The sequence below is a fragment of the Rhamphochromis sp. 'chilingali' genome (assembly GCF_963969265.1).
Source record: "Rhamphochromis sp. 'chilingali' genome assembly, chromosome: 8".
Classification (NCBI taxonomy): Eukaryota; Metazoa; Chordata; class Actinopteri; order Cichliformes; family Cichlidae; genus Rhamphochromis; species Rhamphochromis sp. 'chilingali'.
Window position 1 is genome coordinate 27,560,850 of NC_137935.1, and position 15,026 is coordinate 27,575,875.

The following is a 15,026-nucleotide window of genomic DNA, read 5'->3' on the forward strand; positions in this document are numbered from 1 at the left end:
TTAAACGCTGCACGCTCATACTCTCTCCCGCACTCCATATATGATCCATGGTTGATCTGCACACAGCTGTTGTCACGAACGTCGCACTCGCTTACGTCACTGTCATGAGATATTCTCGCAAAAAAAATCACGGTTTTAGTAACGCAGTATCGCAGTGTTCCTACGGGAAAGTAACGGCAATCTAATTACCGTTTTTGCAATAGTAATCCCTAACTTTACTCGTTACTTGAAAAAAGTAATCGGATTACAGTAACGCGTTACTGCCCATCTCTGATCATGATGGCATGAAAATTCACCACTTTACCTTTATGAAGGACAGATTCACCTTTCTCCAACTGCAAGACAGTAAGTGCCACAAACTGATCCCAATGACACGATCATAAGAATTTATTGTGATGTTTTACTTCACTTAAAAGGCGTCTACAGTGTCAGCCAAAGCCACTTCAAACTCAGCAGTTAACCGCAATTTGAACTCTTGAAGACAACAAGTCAATAAATCTGCAAAGACATGTTCAGTGAAGGAAACTGGCAGCTGTACTTTTTGTCACCTTGACAGATGAATGACACGTCTCCTTGTTATCCCTCTGAACGTCTTTTACTTTTATCAGCTTCGTACCTCTATCTTATCCCCTGTACCTCTGTTGTCAATTGTCTTTATTTCCGTCTCTTGCACCGAGTCTCACTCGTATTCTACATCTAACTCTAATGAATTCTTCCTGGTACATTTAATTTTTTTTTATTCCCAGCTGCCCTCTTTTTATTCCTCTTGATATCTTCTTTGTGTTTTTGTCGTCACATCTGTTTGGTTAGTTGAGGACGTGGTACAGCGTCGTGTCTCAGGCCACTGGAGGACTTTTAGAAGTCAGCAAGAGAGAGTCTACGGCGGTCCCCTGGGTTCCTGTGTGCGCGCACACACACAAGCAAATTCACACAAATTCAATCACACACCAGTGTTAAGCTCTCAAATTCCCCTCAAAGAGTCTCACTCCCACAAGGCCACAGAGAGAAAAACAAAGAGATGGAATGTTTTCTCTATCCTCCCCTTTCCATCTCTTTCTCTCCTACTCTGGCTACAGTCTTCAGTCGTTCTCTGCAGTGCAGTACAAACATGCAGAGTGATCAAAGAGTCTGGGGGTGTCAGAATCGAGGGACAAAATGGACGTGTGTAGAAGACAAGATAGGAAAAGAAGTTGGGGGAACACAGCTGTCAATCAGACATTCAGTCAAACTCCGTGGAGTTTCTATCCCAGTGGCACACCTGCAGACTTCTGAGCTTACCTGCATGACCATCAGTGTATTAAAGTTGCTACAGTTGTTACCTTTGCTTTGTTTCAAGGTCCATGCTTTGTTCTTTGTTTGTAATTGAATTAAAAAAAAAATCTTGAGATAATTAATTAATTAACCTTATTACCATGGTAAAGGGAATGAAGCCACTTTTCCCTGTGTCACTGAAGCACAGGTCTATTTGTGCGAAGATAATCTACTGTTAGTATGTGAATCTAGTTGTGTTTACCTTCAAGCCCAACCTTTCGTGAAGTCAAATGAAAAGTATCCATTCATCCATTTTCTTATCTGCTTTTCTAACTTGGGGTCACAAGGAGACTGGAGGTTATCTCAACTGTTTCAGTGTGAAGGATGGGGTACACCCTGGACAGGTTACCAGTAGCTCCCAGGGCTGACATAGAAGGGCAGATAACATCACATGCTCACACCCACAGCTACGGCCAATTTAGAATCACCATTTAATCTAACAAGCATGTCTTTAGGATGACTACAACTTTATACCCTCAGTAAAAAGTGTCTTTTTTTCCCCTATTTTTAAATATAGCTTAAATGCTGCTACTGGAGATTAATAACCTCAAGAAAATGTGTACGTGTAGGTTTGCTTAGGGGAAAAAATAATAATAATACGGCAATAGTTTTAGTCCCGATGGTTGCTGTGTGAACCGTGGAGTCACAGCGCCCTCTTCTGGATCCAGCTGAAAATAGATGGACACGGTTGAGACGTTCACTGCATTTGTGTATACTCAACTACAGGCAATGCAAAGATCTGGAAGAGTCATACTTATTTTTAACCAAAGACAATTTTATTTTGATCAGCCTTTAATAATTGGAGATAATTACAATAAGTCTGATAAAAATGTAGGGTTTTTTTGCAACATTTAAGACACAAAAATAATTCTAATAAAAATAAAATGTTAAATTAATACAAAAATGTATTTTTATCCCTATTGTTTTACACAACTAACTGTATTTCAATTAATAACCCTGGTCCTTTTTTCTCTGTCTCCCCCATCTTTTTAGGCTGCAGACAGGAAGGCTCTGTCAATTCAGTGGGAATAAGTAGACTGATAAAATCCCAGTGTCTCTGTAGTATGCACTGAGTTTATTAAAAATAGCATTTAAGGTAAAATAGCTTGGGTGTTTAGGGTTGGGTTTTATCTGTTTATTATAGTTTTAAAATGAATGGTTTAAAAGAGATTTACCAGTTATGTTCCAAAAAATTGATTCTGTTCATCTGGACGTAGTGTTTTCAGTGGGAAAAACACTCTACAAATTTTCACCTTTGCAAATAAATGTGACACAAACTAAAACATATAGATTGTATCATGGTTTAATTTACATTGCATACTTACACCTGTCCTGGGGATCAGGTGTTGGGTTACCTGAAGAAAGGTCAGACTTTTAGTGGAGATGAAACGCAGGCTGGGTTTGCTCATCCATCCAGAATTGTGTGATTCAAAACTAATAATAAATATACATGTAAGTGTCTTCTCTCTTTCTCTCTCTTTTTGAGCAGGTTCATACATTTCATTGCATTATAGGGTAATTTGAAAACGTTAACACTACATTAATCCCAGTTATCCATTAGTGAGCTACCCATGTGCAAAATCACTGGTAGGAGAATTAAAAATTGGAGTTTATGCCTCTGTAATGTTATTTACACATATCTAGGGAGGAATTTCACTGGAGCAGCTCAAGAAATACATTTATTATTGACAAATAAACACCCAAGGCTAAATATCTATGGGTTATGTTTTTCTTTTTCCAGATTCTGATTGTCAGTTTGCCTGCAAGGGTGAAAAGTTTCAGTGTGTTCTTTTGTCACAAGGGAAAGAAATAACTTTTGAACTTACAGCTACCTTACCTGTTTAGCAATTTTTAACTGGTTTCAAAGGTGAAAGTGAGAGTAAAGGAGCCTGTGTGTGTGTGCGTGCGTGCGTGCGTGCGTGCGTGCGTGCGTGCGTGCGTGTGTGTGTGTGTGTGTGTGTGTGTGTGTGTGTGTGTCATATGGTCGTGTGGTACTAACAAAACCTTGGAGAAAAAACTATGGTAGATGCAGTTTTGTTCTTGGGGAAAGTGTGCTGAGTGCAGCTGCAAGTATAGCTTTTGTCAAAAACAAATTCATTGTAAGTGTACAATATACTTTACTTGCCTGCTTTTGTGCCAGAACATTAACATGCATCGATTATAGTGCTTGTTTACTTGTATTATTTATTTCAGTCCTGTGAAAAAAAGTGGATGAATTTCATTTTTAAGACCTAAAAATATTTACTCTGCATACTTTACCAACATCTGAGACTGTTTAGTCTAGTACCTCCACAGATCCCTACCTTTGATGTACATAACACCAGCAACAGCCAGGACAGTGGGGATGCACTCTTGTACAATATCGCTGCTGCCTAGCAACAAAAGGCCTCTCTTTATAGCAGCATTTCTTCTCACTGCAGACAGAAAGAGAGAGAAACAGAAAAGAAAAAACAATAATTTCTTTTACAATTCTGTTTGTTGCTTTAATAGCTTTAGTTTCAAAGGCTCTTTATTTTTTGTAGCTCTGTAAACAAATGTTTGCTACCAATCAATATTGTATGCAACATTTTTCATTCTTCTCTCAAGTATATGAACAGATACTCATGTACGTGTATTCTCGTAAAACCTGAAATACCGATTCAACTTCCTTACACAAGAAAAAGTGAACAAATAAATGTTCCAAAATGTACTTATTGTTTAAAAATAAAAATGGTTATTTGGGGGACATTCCTTCCAGCTATTTTGTGCAAAGCCAACTGAACCTTGTGCCATATTAATATGATAATAAAATATTAATACAAGGGAATACAAACTTTAATTCAACATAAATTCTAATGTATTTCTTCAGCTTCAACGCAAGCATGAAAATAAATAAATAAATAAGAAACAAAACTAGCTTTATTTGATTTTTCCTGCATTGTAAATGTGACTGCACATCCAAACGGAACAATATACAGCAGTCAGGGCTTCAACCAGTAATGCTAACTTACACCATGAGGCCAACTTCTTGAATTTGAGACGTGGTGAAATCCTAAGACTGGCTGAGGTAGTGCAGCATGGGGAAAACAATCACTCAGAATAAATCATAATCATTTCTGTTGTGAGGTCCAGTAGACTTGTTTGTTTATTTAGCCATAACAGCTCAATAACATCTGCCTATCATGGCCGATTTCCCAAAACTAGACAGTATAAAGCCAGTGTTAATGTAACTGTTTATGTTTACTAAGATCCCCAATAACTGCAGCAATGCAGCAGCTATTCTTCCTTCTTCCTGGCGTTGCAACTCTTTACATTTTAACAATGCATTATAAGACAGACACACATATACAGTGCAACTAAACATATACACAACACAAAACTGCTCCATATAACACAAATTAGGCCTCTTATCAGGATAAGCACTGATAATACAACATTTAAAAAACATAAGACTAATGTACTGTCATTACTACAGCACACACGCCCATTTTTCAAATTCATATTACCATTTTTAACACCGGTCAAAAGTCAGACCAAATAAATATTGTTTTAGAAGTTTCTTGTATTATCTGTATTGGTAAAGTCCATTCTTCCATAGCCCTGTACAAAACTGTTCTTTTGATTGAACTGGTTCTTGCTTTGGGTAATAAAAATATTTTTCCTGTAGTCTGTCTAGTACAGTATTCCTTTCTGTTGATACTTCAATTCAATATTTTATACAACGTGATGGTGCCTTTGTAACAATAATATTTCTAATAAATACAATTTAAAACATAAGCAATCTATATTTAACAATTAACCAATTAAGATATTTATGCACAATATTTGTGTTATATCCACAACAAAGGATCATTTGTACTGCTTTATTTTGTGCCATTTGCAATTTCATAATCTGCTCCATTGTACTATCAGACCATACTAATAATCAATATTAGACAATCAAAGACCTTACATGGCATTTAACTACTGAAATACTCTTATTTTAGCAACAAAATTATTAATGTGCTCTGTCCAGAACACTTTACTGTCTAAAGTTACACCCAGGATCCTGGTCTCACGGACTTGGTTAGCAGGTGCACCATTAATAGAAACCTGCAAAACTGGATTCTTACTAATAGAATGGTTAGAGCCAATTTCCATGCTACTAGTCTTAGATACATTCAAAATCTATTTATTATCCACTATCAATTTAACTATTAATTGGATCTATCTTTAACTATTTTTTAAATGCCATATATGTATATATATATATATATATATATATATATATATATATATATATACACATACATACACACATATATATATATATATATACATATATATATATATTAGGGGTGCAACGATACACAAAATTCACGGTTCGGTTCGGTTCGATACTTTGGTGTCACGGTTCGATATTTTTTCGATACAAAAAAATGTTCATGCCTTTTTAATTTGTCATTTATTAAAATTATAAATATATATTTTAACTCAAAAGTACAGTTTTTAAATTTAACCCTAACCCTTGTGCGTGTTTTTTATTTTGACAGCGAATGCGCACCTGCGGACCACTTATGTGCAGCCCTGGTTATTTAGCTCATCATATTGCAGCCACAGAAATTATTTTGTCCATGAAACCATAAAGCTGCACTTTCTTTTTGCCTTATAGTCTGATTTGTCATAACTTCTCCGTTTTGTGGTAAGCTTTTCTTTGGCTGTCACTTCTTCACCCTGACCTGTCTTATTTGGCTCAGCAGAACTGAAATGCTTTTACACACGCACTCACATAAGCTCAGCGATTCTCTGCACGATCAACCTCTCACATGTTTAAGCTTGCTGCGGGAGATTTCACTTGTCATGTTTGCATAGTAAGTATTAGATTATTCTGTTATTATATGTTACCTTATATATGTAATCAAAGTAGTTGAATTAGAATACGGCTGTAGACCACATTATACCCTTTAATATAGAGTGTGTGAGCTGTATGTAGTTTAGTTCTCATTATACTTTTGAGTTAACAGAACATATTCACATATTAGTTCATTAGATAAATGTGCATCACTCTGTATCCTTGATCTGCTGGGAATGTGTTACACTGTTTTCTTGACATGCTTAATTGTTGAATCATGAAGAGAAGGTTGTAAGCAGGAGACTCTGTGTCTAAAGACAGGGGAGATAGATAGACCACATTCCACACCCCCACCTTACAGAAAGCAGAGAAACAACTGCCGAGGTCATAACTTAGGCGCTGTAACAGAGAAAAAATGTGATGTTTTGGCTTTTACGACTAGCTGGGGGCCACTAGAGACTATAAAAAGCTGAGCAACCCGTCACCATTTTGAGACATGTGCCTGACCCTCTGGTAGCATCTCTCCCGTCCGGACGTTGTAATGCTCTTACTGTTGAATTGTATGGAAATAAATGATTGTTGATTGAGCATTTATACACCGAGTATTGTCCTTCCTTCAGCCCAAAGATTCAAAGAATTGGGAGAATTCAACAACTTGGTGCCGTGTGACCCGGATCTTTGGTGTGCTGAGGAGGTGCAGATTTGACCTTTGGTGAGATCGTGAGGCGAGGTGAACAGAGGACCGGTCCAAAAATAAAAAGGTAAGCACAGCCTGTTGTATTATAAATACCAAATGTGCATATTGGGCTTTCCAAATTAATCTGTTCGCTGAGTCACATGTATTTTCACAGTAAATTTGTCGGTGTCTGGTTTTTGGCGCAAGATACTAACAACATAAGTTGAGGCTGAATTCCAGTGTGTTAAATAAACTGCTTCTACCGAGATACTAATAACATACTACGTTGGACTAGTTGCAGTAAACTGCTTCTACCGAGATACTAATAACATACTACGTTGGACTAGTTGCAGCCACTTTACCTTCCACATTTAATTTTGTCTAATACTGGCTTCTGTAGCAATAATACGTTAGAATTTCTTCTGAAGACGCGGCCATTAGTCCAGTACATTGAAGTCGAGGTTTGTTTATTTTGTTTATGGTGTCAGTGACGTCCTGGCTTTTGCCGGCTATGAAATAGAAGTTGATTTAAGGAAAAGCAGATGCTGGCTTCACGGTGCAGTTGAACGCTGGCAACGCGAGAGCGAAACACGTCCGTAGGTTTGGTTTATGATACGGCGTGTTCCGGTGGTGCGGCCGTGAAGTGCAGTAGTGGTTGGTGCTAGTTTTAGTACATTGGATAGAGGTTTTGACGGTGGTTTGTGGCGTCAGTTGAGTATAAAGGGCTGCGGTCATAATACAAAGTAAAATTTAAGTACATAGCAACACCTGGTTTATGATGTCAGGTATAACTTCGGGGATGCAAGCATCACTTTTATGATGCGACTTTGCCCCGTGGTGGCGGTCATAAGCGCAGAGAAAGGGGTATTTTGGTCTATGGTGCAGTGTGCTTTAAGAAGATCTAATAGTTGAGCTCAGAGGTTTCTGTGTAAAATTCCCGCTGAGGAAAAGTGTTGTGTGTGAGTGTGAAAGCGCGCTCTGGGTGAGAGAGTGTGTGTGAAGCTGCGAGGCGCGCTCTGGGTGCTGTCTTGTGGGTAAAGCGCGCACTGAGTGAGAGTGTGAGTGAGGCGCGCTCTGAGTGTGTTTTTTGGTGTGGAGTGTGAAGCGCGAACACAGTGACAGTGACGGTTGATGTGTTTGATTAGGAGGACATTAGAGCAAATACACATTTTAGGATCAAAGGTTGATGCCTAGTGTACCTGTGGAACATTTGCCTATGGAGTAGCGACCCTCCTGTCCGTGGACGCGTGGCCAGGACCGGCGTCGTCCGGGTGCTGAGGTGGTGACTTGGGGAGGTGAGGGCCCCCGCATAGCCACGGAAATAACACTGGAACGGCCGTGTAATCACGGGTTCACATTTATTCCGGACTAGAACAAGACACATTTTGCGACCAAACGTTGAGTCTAGATTAGTAAAGAAATATAAAAAGGTTGAATTCCTCGTTTCAGTGGTTGAAATTGTTGTGTGCCTGTCCCCTGACGAGTGTGAAATTAGAATAAAGAGGGAATTTGGAGCCACATGGAGATAGACGGGCATAATTGGGTGTATTACTCTGTGGTGTAATAAAAATAAAAAGGAGAGATAGTAAGAGGTGTGCAGTGGAGAATTATGGAGGAGTAGAGAGAGGAATGTGTTGGGAGACTGGCGTATAGTTTACGCTGTCAAGGTAGGCGTGTTGCCTGCTTATCGGTTTAAAAGTGATGAAAATGAAATTAAAATAAATCTCTTAGTGTGTTAATACAGGAAGCTGCGGACCTGGACCAACTGCCCCCACAAGCACAGCGGCCGAAGCAAAATTATAGGTAATGGGAACCACACCCAGCACGAATCAGCAGCTGTGAAAAAGACAGCAGCGAGGAGAGAATTAGAGGAGAAATTAAGAGAAGTTTTAACACATAAAATTGGGGCCAACGGACTTGTGGAGGTTGGGAAGGCGTCCGGAGCATCACAACAAAAAGGTGAAACAAAAACACACAAGCAGAGAAATCTGAGAGAAAGGCTCCTTTTAAGGTAACGCCTAGTTTGAGAAAAGATAAAATTAACCTGCTTTTATACAAATGCACATACACGCAATGAAGAAACAGCTTACACTCATGAACACGTGAAGATTTTCCAGCAAGGTTAAAGAAAAATTAACATACTTAAATGATGAAGTCTATACATTACTGACAAAGAAACCCTCTGGGTTGCAGGACAACAATTTAACTAAAAAAAAAAAAAAAGGAACACTGGTCTAACCAACCAGGCAAGACACAACAAATTTAGTGGTTAAAAGATTCAAATTGTGACATGTTTTCTGTTGATTGATTAATAAAAGTGATTACTGAATGAAAGAAAGTTCCTTTTTTGGGCTTTTAAACATGATCTTAAGAATTTTAACATATACCGGTGTTGTCCTGTCAACTTGGTGGGTTAGGAGTTGATTATATCGGGAGACAAAAAACAAAAAAAGGGGGAGAGAAGGCTGACACAGGGCCTGGCCCCATTGTCTCCCCTCTGAATAACACAGCCAACACAACAACATTTTCCTGTTCGTTTGTTTTTGTTTTTTGTTTGTTTTTGTTTTGTTTTGTTTTTGTTTTTTCTATACATATTTAATTACAGGCTGCTTTGCCGGCCCTGAAAGCCGAGGCTGACTGGACTCCTGCTCTCCCCCATACGTGACACTGACCAAATGCTGCAACAGCTGGACCCACAACAACGACCTGAGAATGTCAACAGACCTGCAGGAATGTGATCTCATGCAGCCGAGACGGAGAGCACTAAACCTAAGGCCCGTTTCACTACACGGGGGAAAAATTCCCAGACTGCGTCAGCTGACAGAGCTGTGACGAGACGCCCGCCAAGCCCGAATGAAAAGTAAGGCCGAGCGAAAGAATGCTGACCTTGATAACTTTGCATTCACACTGTGCAGGACAGTGATGGACCAACACGGATGATCGGGTGGCGAAAAAGGGCGTGACCGAGACAAGAGGAGTAACTGAGGACAGAAGGCACCTCAGAATGGACAAAAACACAGAAGAAGATGCAGGTTTCACCTGCGGTGAACATCGACACTGGAGAAAGGACTGCCCCAATTGGGGTCAGAACCAGGACGGACTGAATTTTGAGCAGCAGCAATGGTCGCAAACAAACTGAAACTGAGGGGGGGGCAGGACCCCAGGGCATGCTTCAGGCCGTGGTTTACCCAGAACACCAGAACAGGAAAGTGATGAACACACACACACACACACACACACACACACACACACACACACACACACACACAGACACACACACACACACGGGAATGTTGATTCACTGAGAAGTGATGCACACACATACACATGCACACGCTTGTGCAATGAAGAGTGATCCACACGCACACACACATACACGCTGATGCAATGAAGAATGCTTTGCTTATGCTGATATGCAAAATGCTGCACACAAACATCCCAATGCATAATTTTTATGAGGAGCCATTGATGACCATTAAATACTTAGAATGTGTTATATGTCACCCAGAGGGCATTTATGTAGATTTTAGGAATAAGGTCTAAAAAAGTTTGGTTATGAAAACAATGTCTGTGCATGATGTCTGTTTATGGCTCAAGGCCTTGACTGAATTCTTTGCTGTGCTTCACACAGCCCTGATGAGGAACAGTGGCACAGAGTGAAAATGATGAATTAATAGTGTAAGTTTTAGGTCGGAGTACGGCATTTTCTGTGATTGAGTTTTAATTCAAGGAGGAACAAAAGGTGTTACGGCACCTGAGGTTCTCATTCCCACACAATATTGTCCCGGCAGGAAGCAAAAATGTTCCTGTGAATTTCTGGTTGATTGTTTGGTTTTGTTTAGCGCTAGCTTGATTTTATCAGTGAGCTTTGGCTTGTGTTCTTTCTCGTAAGCGAGAGAGGGATAGTTTTATGCTTGGACATGTCTGCAACGGGCCCTAGTTTGTGTTATTTTAGTAGTATTTTGTTGGTTATGTCTGTTTTCGTTTTGGTTACAGTGCACTGGAGAAAAAACATCTGAGAGGTGTGATCCACCGGTGGTGATATGTTGATATTTTGTGAGTTTATGATTTAACAATCAGCTCTTTAAACCAGGCCTGAAAGATTGAAATTTAAAGCGCTATGAAATATTCTTACAAAAACAGTTGCAAAGTGTGCTTCTCCATGATTGTAATTGGCTTGGGAGAAATTCACTTATAGGGAACACTGAGAAGTTCTGAGTCTAAAAGGATTGCACCGAGTCAATCCGGCCCAAAAAACAACAAGGAATTGTTTTCCTTTAAAATGATGACGTCATCTTGCTGGTGATGGACGCTCGAATAGGTTGCGCGTGAGACTCCATTATCAGCAACATCTGGTATGAATGTGTATGGAGGTATGCATGTGAATGGACTGTGATGGACTGACGACTAAAAGCTTTGACTGACTTGATACTGAGACAATGACTGCACCCACTTTAGGATTAGTAAATGCCAATAAACAATTCACCCAGCCGACAAGAGAAGGGTGGATGCTTCGCTTTGTTTTGTTTTGTTTTTTCAGGAGCAGGAGGATAAGAGAGACTGGAGGAGGAGACTCTAGCTTCACATAAGTATGAACTGCAGACTTAACACTGTGGTTGCTGATTTTGAGTTACCGATGTTTGCATTAAGAAAACTGTGCTATATTAGCTGTGTTTTGAGTAAGGTATCATGTTATATTATTGGGAATGCCAAATGCTACAGTGGAGAAGACTTTTGATACCACTCATGACTGGAATATGTTATTATTAACCATAGCAGGCCACTGTAAAAAGTCAATTAAATTTTATAGAGGAAAATCGCCAAAATTGAACAATACCTATGAATGACTGGCCACATTCAGAATAGAGATATGCAATAATAAACATTGGTCCACGTGATTTAGGTTCTCACTTGAAATAGTAAGTTATTAAATGTAGAATATAATCGACAGGGACATTTGATAGGATGTGGTACTGAAAAAGAACAAGAGCAAAGTAAATAAAGAAAATATTGTGTTTAGTTTGGATAAATTCAAATTAAAATGTACCATTACACTCAGAGGATCAATATGGAATAAAACATATGCAAAATTTGTAGGAAGTACATGACTGATAACTGTTCTGTCCTGAGCGTTTGTTTCCAGAGCACCCACTTGACCACACCAACAGTTTCTCGCCACCGAGGAGGGGTACTTGCAAAAAGAATAAAATAAAAATCTGAGTTTAACAAAACATTTTAAATGTAAATATCAAGCTTACCTTTCTTTTTCCATGAAATGTGCTTGTGGGCACGCCAGCCATTTTGAAAAGGTGGGCAAAACAATTGGCAAGGCCACACCCCCACACATGTGATATAATTTTAAAGGTACTGTTGCCCTCTCTAAGAAACATCAGGAATTAGAGGAGTGGCAAGTAGAGTATGCGAGCTACAAGCAAAAACTAAAATGTGTACTACAGTGTGCAAAAATGAAATACTGGGTCATCAGGGGGTCATGAGGGACATTTATAAAACTAAAAGTCCCACTAACCTTAAAGTGCACTTGAAAAGCTCACACAAGAAGGCTAACCTAGCTTACCTAGAAGACCTCATCAGGGGGAGCACACTCCCCCTCCTTGAAGAGCTCACCCACTCAACCCGCATCCCCAGAAAACAGCTAACCCCAGATAAGGCAGCGTGATGTATCCCGAGACAACAGGACTGGGACATCTAAATAAAGGTGTGTAACAATCGCCTTCAAAAGGTTATCAATTCACTTGAACCAAAATTAGGACCACACCGTGCGGCAAGAGTTAATAGTTATTAGTCTCAACACCCAAGGATAACCAGAAGAGCATGACTGATATGATGGAACTGGGATTTTGTTACACTTAATTTTTGCAAAACACAAATAAAACTAAATTGAAACTAAGGATTTTCAGAAAATAAAAACTACACTAAACTAGCAAAGAATTGGTAAAAACTAATTACAACTGGTAAAAATTGAAAATCTGGAGTCGAAACTAAATAAAAATAACAACTAATGGAAATGGCGAAAAGTTTAAAACCCTGGTGCAGAGATTGGCAAATCTGACCAGGAAACGTTATAAAATGGATTGTCAGGATAGTCAGCGTTAAAGCCACTTTTGACAGTCCATACTAGGATGGCATTGGACATCTTCGGGGCGGAAGAGGGTTGGTGTGACCAAGGTGTGGTTTGGCTTGTTGTATGTACATTTCAAAATGTTACAGCTCTGGATGGACCAGTTACCAGGGCATGGAAGGATGACAGACTTTATTACATGAGGAGAAGGGACATTTTCGGGATCGAAGATCCTCAGGGATGACAAGGCTGGAGCAACGGTACTCGAGAGAAGAATTTCTGATACTTTCTGAGATATGATGTCACTAACCTTCTCTTTTAATTGTCTAGCTCCAATGAATTGACACATGGGAGTGTGTCAAAAAGGGGGAGTTGAGTTTGAACATCAAACAATGGTGATATGAAAATTTCTATGAGTTTATTTTTGTGTTTAATAAATTAGCTATGGTAAAACTTAAGCTTATAATGTGTTAGACTTAGAAAGGGTTCACTAATTTTTTATTTCTTTTACACACACATAGATTATGATTAGAATAAGTCCTGAACATAATATTTTAAACCAAATTTGAATCATTAGAAGAACAATGGATAACAATATTAGATTATCAAGGCTAGGGAGAGAGGTGTTTTGGTTTTCTGTCTCTTGCAGAGAAAGGAACAGACACCAGACGGGGACCCGGAGATGTGAGGACCCTTCACAGCAGGGACAGATGTAGGGACTGCCGAGACAGCAACTGGGGTCAAGTGTCATGACGTTTGGGCTCCTGGAGAAGATGGATCCCACAAACACAGCAATAACCATGAAGGGGTTGGCGAAAACCAGGAACACCAGACCAACGAGGTTCAAGAGGCTCTTGGCAAAAAGGGGGACACGCCGGTGACCCCAAAATACACAGATCTTTGTTTGAAATCGGGGCAGAATAATCCCCAGAACTGTGCAATGACTAAAGGGTGGTCTAACCCCGGAGGTCGAAGAAAGAAGCTGAGAATCACCCAACTGGAAGACACTGGTAGCTGCAGCAATAAAAATAAAGGTTAAAAGCTCCTTAGACAGAGGTTTTAGTCTAAGTACATTTGAAAGGTATAAGGGGGCATTAAAATGGGAGTGGAAAACTGGAGCACCAAAATAAAGCTGTGGGAGAATTGGGGAGTGATGGGAGTGTCATCTTTAACTGCTGTTATGGTTGTAAATCTAACTTTGCTGGCATCTGAACTGCGTGAACACAGAGGTCATCCCACATATGGTCCACCCGTTAAAGGGGGACAGAGGGCCTCAGGATCAAGAAAACTTGGACCTTGCGACCCTGGAGTGCATGTTGTAAGTGATCTCTTTCAGAGATCAAAAGGGGGAATTATTAGATTATTCTGTTATTATATGTTACCTTATATATGTAATCAACGTAGTTGAATTAGAATACGGCTGTAGACCACATTATACCCTTTAATATAGAGTGTGTGAGCTGTATGTAGTTTAGTTCTCATTATACTTTTGAGTTAACAGAACATATTCACATATTAGTTCATTAGATAAATGTGCATCACTCTGTATCCTTGATCTGCTGGGAATGTGTTACACTGTTTTCTTGACATGCTTAATTGTTGAATCATGAAGAGAAGGTTGTAAGCAGGAGACTCTGTGTCTAAAGACAGGGGAGATAGATAGACCACATTCCACACCCCCACCTTACAGAAAGCAGAGAAACAACTGCCGAGGTCATAACTTAGGCGCTGTAACAGAGAAAAAATGTGATGTTTTGGCTTTTACGACTAGCTGGGGGCCACTAGAGACTATAAAAAGCTGAGCAACCCGTCACCATTTTGAGACATGTGCCTGACCCTCTGGTAGCATCTCTCCCGTCCGGACGTTGTAATGCTCTTACTGTTGAATTGTATGGAAATAAATGATTGTTGATTGAGCATTTATACACCGAGTATTGTCCTTCCTTCAGCCCAAAGATTCAAAGAATTGGGAGAATTCAACATAAGCTAACGATTAATAAGACGATGTCAGAGGAATTGGTGCACAAATTATCATCACTCACAGATCAGTGCTGTCGCTCTCTATACACAGTTCGCACGATTGCAAAGTGAAAGCAAAAAACAAGCGCAAATTCAAACGCGATTTCAATATGTCACATATTGACAGTACC

At 39.6% G+C, this 15,026-nt stretch overlaps 1 long non-coding RNA gene across 1 annotated transcript; it reads left to right on the top strand.

The window, feature by feature from the left end:
- The first annotated feature begins 6,229 nt into the window (after positions 1 to 6,229).
- On the top strand, positions 6,230 to 9,043 carry LOC308401638. The gene is made up of 2 exons (XR_013972585.1): positions 6,230 to 6,659; positions 6,742 to 9,043. It is a non-coding gene; the product is annotated as an uncharacterized lncRNA (long non-coding RNA).
- The last annotated feature ends 5,983 nt before the right edge of the window (positions 9,044 to 15,026 follow it).